The 7,801-nt window shown below is 49.5% G+C and overlaps 1 protein-coding gene across 1 annotated transcript in view; it reads right to left on the bottom strand.

Annotated features, from left to right (window-relative positions):
* Positions 1–7,406: 7,406 nt before the first annotated feature.
* Coro1c (coronin 1C) overlaps positions 7,407–7,801 on the bottom strand; it is a 69,184-nt gene continuing 68,789 nt past the window's right edge. Inside the window, exon 11 of the mRNA XM_052167590.1 lies at positions 7,407–7,801. This exon is cut by the window's right edge and continues 1,502 nt beyond it. The gene's annotated coding sequence lies outside the window, so the exon portion shown is untranslated.

The raw sequence follows: 7,801 nt of genomic DNA, 5'->3' as shown, positions 1-7,801 counted from the left end.
CTCTGCCTCCCCCCAGCACACACTGCTATGCCCAGCCTTTCTGTGGGGGCTGGGGACTCAAACCAGGTCCCCAAGCTTGACCATCATGCACTTCAAAAGTTGAGCCATCTCTCTAGCCCCATGGTGAATAAATTTTAAAAGCCATCAACTCAACGGAACAGGCTGGACTCTATTTAGCCTGGGATAGCTCCAAGCTTGGCAGGTCTGATGACTGGTCTCAGATGCACAACACGCCCTTCTTAGAACCTCACCTTTCAGAAAGGAACAATGACTTAAGTTTAGGAGGGCAGATAGGATTCTTGGCAAGATGTGTTCCTCGTGTTCAGGGTCACCAAGACAAGCACGTGGGGTAAGTAACAATTCTCTCGGCAGGCCTATGAACAGCCTTAGCTTTCCAGGCTAGACCACTGATGAGCTCCAGCATGCTTTGGTTTGGCTGGATTATATGGGGGCTGGAGGGATGGACGGCACTGGCTGCTTTGCAGAGGACCTGGGTTCAGTGCCCAGTTCCCGCATGGCAGCTCACAGTTGTAACTCCATTCTGAGGGGATCCAGCTCACTCACTGGGCTTCTGTAGACACTGGGAAAGCCCATGGTGCACAGGCATATACACAGGCAGATGCAAATGATTCATACACAAACAGTAATAATTAAAAAATAAAAGTAAATCTTAACTATGTAAACCTGGTCAGTCAGATAGTCTTTGTCCACATATTCCCAAGATCGGCTGGGGGAGGGGCTGGGGGTTGGGGAGAGGCATACAAAGCTGTCATAAACTAGAGTAAGAGAAGCAGTACTTTGCTTTGAGAGGCCCAGCTGGGGCGGGGTTCACCCCAACTCCCAGCCCCTTCCACGCCAGGGCTTGTAGGTTTATCTGAGCCATCTGAAGGGGAAATGGCTACCCGTACCCTCCACTGGCCAGATTCTATTCCTCTCCTTAAACAGGAACACAGCGACGGCGTGTTTACTTTCAAGCCCAGATTTTGGATGCCCACATGGGCAGCACCTGAAGCTGTCTCCACACTGGAGACCGCAGCACGGGCTATTTCCTCAGACAGAGCAGTTCCTTCTCCCTGAAGCTCTAGTGTGGAGGGCAAAGTCAAGCATGCTGACACGCATTCAAATCCCAGCAATGGGGAGGCTGAGGCAGGGGTGCTGGGAGATGGAGGAAATCCTGGGCTACAGGACACACACACACACACATACACGCGTGCGACATAGACACACACACACATACACGCACGCATACACACCTAAAGAAACAAAACATAAAAAAAAAAAATTCCTCCATGCCTCCTGCAACCTTCCTGAGGCACCCAGCTGGAGCCTGCACGACCCTTCCAGACCAGCTGATGGACACAGTCCTTCTCAAGATCCACCAGGGTCTCAGTTGCACACACAGTCATTGTGGGTGTAGGAGGGGTAACTGTTGGAATCTGAAACGTCCCCTTTAGCTTTGGGTCTTGAATACTTGTTCCCCTGGCTTGTGAAGTTTCAGAGGGATGTTTCAGAGTCCCTTAAATGCTCTTATGGGGTCATTTGATATATTGAGCTTTAAGAATCTGTGGTTCTGCCTGGCAGTGGTGGCGCACGCCTGTAATCCTAGCACTTTGAGAGGCAGAGGCAGGCAATTTTCTGAGCTCGAGGCCAGCCTGGTCTACAGAGTGAGTTCCAGGACAGCCAGAGCTATACATAGAAACCCTGTCTCAAAAAAACCAAATCCAAAAAACCAAAAACAAACAAACAAACAAACAAACAAAAATCTGTGGTTCTGCCAGGCAGTGGTGGCGCACACCTTTAATCCCAGCACTTGGGAGGCAGAGGCAGGCAGATCTCTGAGTTTGTGGCCAGCCTGGTCTACAGAGTGAGTTCCAGGGCTACACAGAGAAACCCTGTCTCAGAAACAAAACAAAACAAAAAAGAATCTGCGGCAGTGGGGAGAGAAGAATCAGCTGTGGATTATCAAGTGACCAACACCATTTGTGGTGCTGAACCTTTGTGTTCCTGGGACAATAGATGCTGGTCATCTGGAGCTGAGAAATCAGCAGTGATTCGAAGAGACCAGCATCACCGAGGATCATAAATCTTGGAACTTCTTCCTCCGAGTCAGCACACCAAAGTCTGCGGTCTCCAAACTGGGAAATGTGTAAGAGTTTCCCAGGTGGTTCTGGTTTTGAAAGCATCAAAGGGTCATGGAGAGCACCATGAGGCTTAACATGGTGTGGCAGGGTCAGGCTGCCTGAAGGGCCCCCCAGGAGAAGCTATGGGTGCAGGTACAGTCCAGTTGCAGTCAAGACCCCAGCATCTTGGAGATGCATGCCAGTACTGTGGAATCACCACCACAGATAGCAGCGGCTGAGGCACGGAGCTGGGCGGGGCCTCTGAGACAAGCTGTTGTCTGGTGCAGAGGGCAGAGCTGGAGAGGCTGCCTGGGTCCCATGAGAGAGGTCAAGCACTTAACTTTCCCCACTATTAGACTTCGATTTCATCACAACTGTGTGCTGGTTCCATCCTCCAGGGAGTAAAAAAGTGTTTGTTTTGATTTTACAGAGGCCCAATAGTGTTTTGAAGAGACTGGAATTTTACAGACATTGGAAAGCTTAGAGATTTTGGGTATTTTAGAGTCTTTGAACTTTAAAGGAGACTTTAGATTTTTTTGTTTCTTTCTTTTTTTTTTTTTTTAGAGATTTACTATTTTTTTTCTGCATGAGCATTTTGCATGCATGCATGCATGCATGCGCATCTCGTCTGCAGCTGGTATCCACCGAGGTCAGGATTAGGGTTACAGGACTGGAGTTAACCTGAGGTTGTGGGCTAATAGGTGGATGCTGGGAACTGACCCCGGCTAAGTACAAGTTAACTCCAGCCAGCGCTAGCTCAGCTTTGGATGGTTTATAGAGACTTGTGAATATTTGAATTTTTAAAGGCTGTGGGAATTTTGTAAGTTGGGATGTCTTATATTATTATGTTTTTATTAAATACATGAAAAGGTAATTTATTAAATATTTGTACTTACTGAAAGAGAAAAAGAAACATGCCACAACAGTCAGTTGAGGGCATATGGACAGAACAAGTTTTGTAAGGTCTCCAGTTTTAAATGCCATATAACGTTGACAGAGTAGTGAGTTAAAAATGGCCACTCCCGTGGTTATATGCAACACACAAGTGAACATGAAATGCTTCTGAGCGTCCTAATAGCTCTTTTTAAAAAAAAAAAAATCCAAAACCAGATTTACTATCTCAAGACTTGGTTTTACTGTCTGGGCGGGCTTTTAAACTCAGTGGCTGAGAGGATAGGAGTGAGCCACTGTGTCCAACTCAAAATTTAAAAAATAAATATATTTTTAAAAAAAAAACAAGAGTGAGCCGGGCAGTGGTGGCGCACACCTGTAATCCCAGCACTCTGGGAGGCAGACGCAGGCAGATTTCTGAGTTGGAGGCCAGTCTGGTCTACAGAGTGAGTTCCAGGATAGCCAGGGCTATGCAGAGAAACCTTGTCTCAGAAAAAAAAAAGAAAAGAAAAGAAAAAAAAGAAAAAAGAAAAAAAGAAAATTCAAAAAACAAAAAACCAAAACCAACCCCCCAAACCAACCAACCAACCAAACAAACAAACAATAGTGAAGCTAAGTCAGAAGGACAGTCATTTGTGCTGGAGCTTTCTTTCCAACAGCGCCGCCTCCTCGCTTGCCTTCGGGTTGATGTGGCAGTCGGTGGAGTCCGTGTGGAACACGGCGTGTGACTTTACTCTTGATCATATCAATGTTCAGTGGTTTTACAGCAGACTTATGGAAGTACACTGAAAGTATATTATTATGTTTTCATATAGTTACATTGTTTTATATTTAGCACGCCTTCTTGGGAACAGAATGAGAAAGGAAAAATTCTACTTGAACAGTGTTACGTTTGTGAGTTAGATCAAAGAGGACTGAGTTAGATCTGAGCTGGCTAGCGTTGTCAACGTGACACCAACTACAGTCATTTGGGAAAAAGGACTTTCAGATGAGAACATGGACTCTGTAAGATCGGCCTGTAGGCAAGTCTGGGGCAATTTTCATGACTGACATCCAAGTAGGCGGGCCCAGCCATTATGGGGAGCATCGTGTCTGGGCAGGTGGTCCTAGGGTGTATAAGAAAATAAATGGACCAAACCAGTAGCAGTGCTCGACGGCCTCTGCGTCCACTCCTGCCTCCAGGTGTGCGACGGCTGTTCTTCCGTGCTAACTAAAAGCCCAAGCAGCCGCGCACACCTGGGAGGGACTTTTCCTGATTGGATCATTTGAGGAGAGAAGGCCCACCCTAAATCTGGGCCACACCTAGTAGCAGCCTCTATAAAGGACATGGAAGGGGGAAGCTTTTGCTTTCTGCCTGCTTGCTGGATTGACATTACCGCTACCGTCTTCAGAATTCTGGTACAGAACAAAGACCAGCTGAGACATCCAGCCTCACGCACTGAACAGCTCTTGGATTCTAGGGCTTTCCCTCAGGAGACAGCCATTGCTGGCTGGGTTGGATGGGGCGCAGCCTGTGAGCCTCTGCTCCTCTAGAGATCCTCACCAACAGGGTCCTGCTGCCCTGAGTTTCTACGTGATTCCTAAATGATGGATACACTGTAGAGGGAGACCAGCCCTTTCCTCTCTGAGCTGGTTTTGGCCATGCTGGTTTACAAACTAAAACTAAAATATATGGCATGTTCAAGTTATTTAATAACATACATTCTATTTTGAATTATGCGTATCCCTCTGTGGGTGCGTGCGGCAAAGTTCAGATGCTCACAGGGGCCAGAAGTGGGTGTCGGATCCACAGTTGTGAGCTCCCAACGTGGGTGCTGGGAACTAAACTGGCTCCTCTGCAAGGGCCACATGCCCTCAGCGGCTGAGCTGCCCCAGCAGGTTCTGACTGAAGATGGACACTGGGATTTGGATTTCATGATCCTTCTTAGAGAGCCTTCCTTTGGGTGTCTGCTTGCTACTTTATTATTATTATTGTTGTTGTTTTTTCCCAGACAGGGTTTCTCTGTATAGCCCTGGAACTTACTCTGTAGGCCAGGCTGGCCTCGAACTCAGCCCAGCTGCTTGCTACTTTAAAGTGCAAATGCCAACAAGGCGCGCACACCTTTAGTCCCAGCACGGGGAAGGCAGAGGCAGGTGGATCTCTAGGAGCTCAAGGCCAGCCTGGTCCACAGAGGAAGTGCTCTGCCGGGAAAAACCACAGAGCGAGTCCTTTTCTCAAAACAAAGAACACTCCCCTGTTGTTAGTAGCTTTTTTGGATTTTCAAGACAAGGTTTCTCTGTGTAGCCCTCGCTGTCCTGGAACTTGTCTTGCAGACCAGGCTGGTCTTGAACCCTCCTTTGGGAGTGCTGGGATTTAGGCATATGCAGCCATATCCAGCCAGTTACACACACACACACACACACACACACACACACACACAGTATCAACTGTACCTCATTCTCCACTTTTTTTTTTTTTAAAAAAGATTTACTTATTTAATGTATATGAGTACACTGTAGCTGTCTCCAGACACACCAGAAAAAGGATGTCAGATCCCATTGCAGATGGTTGTGAGCCACCACGTGGCTGCTGGGATTTGAACTCAGGACCTCTGGAAGAGCAGTCGGTGCTCTTAACCGCTGAGCCATCTCTCCGGACCCCTGACTCTCCACTTTTAAAGGATTTATCTTTATGTGTATCTGTGTCCGAGCATCAGTATGTGCACACATGCAGGTGCCTCTGAAGGCCGGAGTGCCTGGCACAGGGTCACCCATTGTGGGTGCCAGCAGATACATGCCAATTGCTATGTACCCCGTCCAGTCCCAGCTATAACTTACTGGTTTTTGGTTTTTTTTTTTAATTTTTCTAACTGTGTTTCTTAAATGACTAAACAGTCATACAGTATTACGAGTGTGGCCAGGCACTGGGGAGGGCAGGCGGGCGGGGGCACTTCATAGTCCTCAAAGCCTCTGCTTTATGCCTCACTGGTGTTTTGGAGGGAAGTTCTCAGGTGAGAAATCTAAGAAGCTACAAGCAGTTAAGTCTGGTCCCAGCGGTGAGCCTGCTTCCCAGAAAGGTACTGTCACTGTGCACGTGTGACTGCTAGCAGCCTAGAGAACAACCTCCCCACCCAGACAGAAAGAGTACCCTTCACCACACCTTGTGTCTGCGACCCAGTGACAATGTCAGGATTGGAAGGGCCACTCAGAGTTAACAGAAGCTTTAAGACCCAATCCAAAGTGTCTCTGAACAGGACTTGGTGTCTTGGAGCACTAAGTGCGGGGAGGGAAGTAACTGTAAAAAGTAAGTTCTCCCCAGACAGCGTCTGGTTTGCTGTCTGGGGGCGACACAAGAAGCTGTTAGGTCCTCTGGCAAAGAGTCAATGTGGCCAAAACCAGACAACGAGCCAGTCGTAAACAGACCACCAGGCCTCCCCCCACAGCCAGGGTCCTCACAAAGAGGCCTGCCAACTTCCCGTCCCTGCCCACGCCCGCCTGGCGTGTGACCCAGCGGCTCCTCTGCTGGCAGGGAGGACGGAGCCTGGGCCTTCCGGGACTTGCTCTTCACATCTTAGGTGCGAGGAAGGTAAACAAGGGCTTCTTCTGCACAGAAACTGAAATGTCACGGGCGATGGGGTAACAGAAAGGGGAAGCTGAAAGGTGCAATCCAGACTTTGAGGGCTTGCTGGGCAGAGCACAGCGGAGGGTTCCTGTTCATCCGCTGAAAACGCTTTGAACACACTTTCCTGTGGGGCGTATACAGTCACTCAGGACACAGAGGCGGGAGGTTACAGCCAGTTCAAAGGCAGTCTGGGGCACCTATACCGACTTCTTCATCTTCTTGAGACAGGAGCTCTCTAAATAGCCACAGCTGTGACCCCCTGCCTCTGAGTGCTGGGCGGAGACCTAACAACACGCCCTGGTCTGAGGGTGTGGCCCAGTAGGGAGGGTGCTTGCTGACCAGGCCCTGGATCCCTTGCACCACGCAACCAGGCTCGGTGGGCAGGCTTGTGATCCCACACTCAGGACATGGAGGCCGGAAGATTGCAACAAATTCAGGACAAGTCTGGCCTACATGATACCCCTGTCTCAAAAGAAAAACAGCCTCCAGTGAGGCGCTCCCCACGTGGGCCATGGTGTCTGGTCAGCTTGGGTACCTCGCTCCTGCGGGATTCCCATCCTTCTCCAAAACAGGAAAGAGGCTGGAAGATGAGCCTGGCTTCAGTTGCACAGGCCCAGGCTGGAGGCAGGGTCCGCTCACTCAACAGGCTGTGGGAATCAGTTCCAGCACCAGCGCCTCCTGATCACCCGCCCACCCACGCTCACGCTTGCAGTGGCAGGGTGCCTGTGCCAGGCAGGGGGGTGTGGCCACCTCAGAGAGCGCCCGGTGAGGCGGGAAAGAAGCACAGCACACGGTTGTAATCAATGTCTTTATCTCTGAAATCGGAAGTGAGTGTTTTGACAGAACACCAGCCACTCTATAAGAGTGGGTGTAGGAGCAGCTCACTGTCCTCCCCGGCCACGCCATGGCTTTAAGACAAAGCAGGGAAATCGAGCCCCCACAGCAAGCCAAGTGCCTGCTCAGCCAGGCACCCACTACAGTCACCCCTTCCCCTCTGAACCACATTTCCCCAGCTTCATCACAGCCTCTACAATCGTTCGCTTGATTAGCTCGACTGACCCCAGAACCTTCGTGACGCGTGACACAGTCCTCAGCAAAGGAAAGTGCAGACAATGCAGTGACTCAGTCCAGCCTCTCCTCTCCATCTCATCATCCAACAGTAAACATAGGACAGACAGGGAAACCCACA

Source organism: Apodemus sylvaticus, chromosome 22 (assembly GCF_947179515.1).
Source record: "Apodemus sylvaticus chromosome 22, mApoSyl1.1, whole genome shotgun sequence".
Lineage (NCBI taxonomy): Eukaryota > Metazoa > Chordata > Mammalia > Rodentia > Muridae > Apodemus > Apodemus sylvaticus.
This window is presented reverse-complemented; position numbering and strand designations above follow the sequence as displayed.